Source organism: Coptis chinensis, chromosome 2 (genome assembly GCF_015680905.1).
Source record: "Coptis chinensis isolate HL-2020 chromosome 2, ASM1568090v1, whole genome shotgun sequence".
NCBI classification, from domain to species: domain Eukaryota; kingdom Viridiplantae; phylum Streptophyta; class Magnoliopsida; order Ranunculales; family Ranunculaceae; genus Coptis; species Coptis chinensis.
The window spans coordinates 57470690-57475591 of NC_141457.1; the positions used below are offsets into that span (position 1 = coordinate 57470690).

At 33.1% G+C, this 4902-nt stretch overlaps 1 pseudogene; it reads right to left on the reverse strand.

Moving 5' to 3' along the window:
• Window positions 1-665: 665 nt before the first annotated feature.
• On the reverse strand, window positions 666-3010 carry LOC147516800 (anaphase-promoting complex subunit 6-like; annotated as a pseudogene).
• Between the last annotated feature and the right edge of the window lie 1892 nt (window positions 3011-4902).

Sequence of the window (4902 nt, forward strand, 5' to 3'; positions counted from 1 at the left end):
ACTTTACATTTGATGGGATTTGCTTGCTATGGTTTGAACATGTTTAATGATAGTTTAGGATATCTAAATAGGGCTAACAATATATTGTCAAAGTTAGAATCAGAACCCGCCCTTGACTATGAGCTACTACTACAGAAAATGTCATATACCACTGTTTTTTAGAGTGGTAAAAACCTTTTTACTACGGTTTCTAAACCGTGGTATTAGCTAGGGTGGTAAATACTTATAGCAAAACCGTGGTATAAACTTGTACCTATTAACCACGTTTTATCCTAAAACCGTGGTAATAAGCATTTCAAAACCGTGGTATCGACCTTAATGAAGTTATGATATTTTGAGAAACTGTGGTATAAAGTCACCATATTTGCCATTGTTCTTCCAAAACCGTGGTATATAATGTTTTTTTATTTAAAAAAAAATCCTTGATTATTAAAATATTCCATTCACATAATACTTTTAGAAAATAATTATGCATATCACATTCCACTTCATCACAAATTCAAAACACCACATGACTAATTTTAAACATCATCCGAAAACAACACATTCCCAATGGAAAATCCAAATTCTAATCAATACAAATATATTACAAAGAACCTCCAAACCAACTTAATCAATCTTGTTACAATGAAAGAATAACAAAAGAAAAAAAAAAATGTAAATCTCTATAACTTCACCAAGAACATTCTCTTCTGCATTGGCATTCTCGTCCCTGGGACTACGAATAAACAAAGTTTGATCACCCTATGAAAGAAATAGTTGTGATTAAAAAATAATGAAAAATATAAGTAAAACAATTTAGAAATTACCCTGGAAACGAATGAGATGCTGTGCAGAAAGAAGACATAGCTTGATCACCCTCTTCCTGAGCAGCGAAAGCATTTCCATGACCTATCCAAGCAAGGAGAAATGTTCCATCAAGAGTTTTAGCTTTGTTCTAAAGCAGAAAATTAGCCGGATGAGCAAATATTGATTTGGGGTGTACAAAATACAAAACATAAATGATTTTGTTTTGAATAACATGAATGAATGGAACATAAGATCAAAAGTTACAAAACTTATGTTAGCAAGAAAAAAACATTTTTTACCTCAAAAGGTCAACACTAAATGTAAATCTGCTCCGCCAATGTATACATATGCTCATAAGTAAATGTCTTTGTGTATTTAAAAATATTGCCAGATATCAGACAAAGTAAAATTTTTAATTGGGACTATGAGCTGGGGGAAAAAAGAGAAGCTTTTCATCGAAATCCAATTTGTTTTGTAAAACCTAACTAAAGTGTACTGTTCAACTAAACCAAATGACTGAATATGTAGTACAAAGCATGCACTATTGATGATTGAATAGTACACATCTAAATATGGAGGACAAAATTTTTCACTCAGGAATATTTGGATTAGCATTGTGAGTGAATAGGGAATATCTCAATTTGTTAATGGGAAAGTTGTCACCTGAAAAACCATCACGATTCACCATATTTCTTAATATAATAGTAATAGCAACCAACAACAAACCATATGATAATGCTTTGAAAATGGTGAAGTGATTGTTAGTGAAAGACTGATGTAAAGAACAGAAAACAAAATGAAAATTTACAGGAGCAAAACAAGCAAAGTTGCATAGTAGAGATAGGTTACCTACTTTTGAGAATAATCCTTCACCAAATTACAAGCCATTATATAGAGTTCATTTGAATGGCCAAGCTCCATAGCAGCTGTTAGATGCACCAATGTGCTTTTCAAATGGAAAGGGTCTCTTTCAAGTAAGCTGAAATTAAATAGTATAAATAAATAGAAGAGCTACGTTGTCCAAGGCTCCAAGTAACATCTTACCAATTAAATCTCTCTATGCAAATATTTACTAACTTACGCAGAAGTCAGCTCAAAATATTTTTGAAATTCTCCACTTTGATGGTAGTACTCGTCTTTACAGGCCAACAGATCTGTGTTGTTTTTCAAGGTGCAGGCTAAATTGGCAGTGTTAGTCTCACAAGTTCCAAGGTGTAGAAGGATGTAGGATACAAATTCCAACGTGTAGAAAGATGGACATTATATCATAAACTAGAACAAAAGTCCACAGAGCGACATTACCTTCTTCAGATTTAAGCATGTGATTGAGACGTTCCAAAGCCTGAAATACACTGAGGAATATAAGATAACATCATAAAGTGCATAATCATTAGAAAGATGAGCGTGACATCAACTATGAAAATAAAAATCTAGTATTATATTTTCTAGTCATGATTGAAAAGACTCAACGCAGCTTAATCTTAACATCTATATACCTCGTAACATAATGGATCAGCCTTGATAACAGCTTTGTACCTTATAGAGCATCATAATTCAAAATTGTATTAGTTCCTTTATGTATATCAAATACAAAGAATAAGATAGCATGACAACAGCTCACCATTTGGGAGCCTTGGCACGATTTTCCAGTTCCTCATTTCCCCTTCCTCATAAAAAACATATTGCTGAACTAATTTGTAAACCAAGAAAAACAAACATTGTCATAATCAACTGAATAGTAAACTCAAGACTTAAAATAAAGAAAGCCCTTACATTGATTTCACGGTCTTCCCCATCTTTATCCAAGTACATAACATTACTATTTTTCAAACCAATAACATTCCCATATTCATCAACTTTCGCATCACCCAACATCACCAAACCCTGGTCCCACTCCTTCAATTCTTTCTAAACACATCCAATTAAAAACTGACACGTACAATTATATACTAATTAAAATAATATTATATTTTACCAGGCATTTGGTGGCAAGATAGCAAAAGCGGATATCGCGGAGGACAATTTGGAAGGCGTTTAAGAGATGGAAAGGGAGATGGTAATGATGACCAAGGAAAATAGCTTGGGCTTGCATGTAAATGACAGCTAGGTCAGATGTGAATGCGACAACTTTATCTGCCAACAAAATTGCAGATGAGTAGAGATGTTTGCTTACACAGTCTCGTACAACTCCTTGTAACTTTTCTATTGATTGTTCTACCATTTTATTTTTTCAGTTTGTTAGGGTTTTGGAGAATTGGGGATTTTGAGAGTGGGGAAAAAAGTGAAAGGAGTGAGTGGTGAATCCATAGGGTGCCACCTGGTCGTTGTTTCCTGCTTCAAAACCACACCAGCCAACCCACACATTCATTCTATCGAACATATTAAGAGCAAGACAAGCGGCTATTTAGAGAACCTAGATCGCCAAGTATCCAACCCTCTCATATTTAATTAGTAAGAATTCTAGTTAAATTTTCTCAGAGGATGACGACAAACATACACAGATTAAAAACTAAAAATTTCAAATTGAATATAAGAAATTCTAACTAATAGACTTTAGATACATAATAAAAAGAAACAAAATTTGAATTTCGAAGTATAAACAAGAAATTTTTACCGGATGAAAAAAATTAGAAAAACACGGAAGCGCACAAAACGAGCAGCTCACAACCTGATGAAGCACAGTACACACGCACACTGATCTCTTAAAGTTTGGGTTGGAGAATTCGGCCTTAGAGTTGATGGAAGTTGGATGCAGAAAAAAAATTGAAGCTTGGGCGCAGACGCTTTAGAGCGAGTGGAACTTTTTTTTTTTTTTTTTTTTTCCTATTTTGATAAACTTTAAGTTCTATCCCCACGGGATTATAATTTGTCGAAATATAAACCACTGTTTGCTAGGAAACCGTGGGATACTCCATAACTGAAAAACGAAAAATGAATGTGTCGTGGTATAAACTAACCAGATGTCACGGTTTTTGTAAATTAGTGGTACAAACTAAGATCCAAAAAATCATATGAATTTCTACCGTGGTATACAAATATTAGCCATTGTTATTACAAAAACAGTGGTATATAAATTCATACCTACCGTGGTATATGTGTATTTCTGTAGTAGCAGCTTAAACGAATACCATGACTTTAATTATTGCAAGTAGCGAGCTTAGTGTGGTTGATAGGAAATCAGCCAAAACTATTGATTAATAAAAGCACACGTTTAATTATGTTGCATTGTTGATTAATAAAGAGGCTTTGCCACAGTGTTTATAGCTAGGCATTGGAAATACATAAAGCTTAATAAGGAGATGATGATTAAGTTGAGGTTGTCCATTTAGGCGTCTTTTTAAAGTTGTATATAAGAATCGGGGAAAATGAGAAAGCTTTGGATCAAAATCCACTATCTCATAAGGTATTTAAGAATCAGGGACTGAGTGCTAATGTGCAGAAGCTGACGTTGTTAAGTTGGGGAGGTTTTATGACGCCATTAGTATAATTCTTATTAGCAAAACACATGAGGAGAGTATGGCTAGAGTCTAGAGTTATATATGACACTTATTGCTATTTTAGAGTCCCTCTATAACCACAAAAAGTTTCGAGCTTCTAAGAAGTGTCTTACAAAGGGGTTTGATTTATTTTGAGTGGTTTACTTATAAGGTTTTAATCATACTAAGATTTGTGCTGCGAGACATTGAACTAATCTCAAAAAATAATTAAGTGAAACTTAGAAAATGGATTCAAATGTATTAAACTAATATCAAAGAATAATTAATTGAAAATCGGAAACTGGATGCAACTACATTGAAATAACCTAAAAAAAAAATTAACGGAAAATCGGAAACTAGATACAAATGCATTGAACTATATAACCTCAAAGAATAATTAACAGAAAATCGGAAACTGGATGGAATTGCAATGAACCTCAAAAAATAATTAATGAGAAATTGGAAATTGTATGTAAATGTATTGAACTAACCTAAACTAACCTCAAATAATAATTAATGGAAAATCAGAAATAAACTAGATGCAAATGCATTGAACTAACCTAATTAACGGAAAATCGGAAACTAGATGCAAATGCAATGAACTAACCTCAAAGAACAATTAACGGGAAATCGGAAA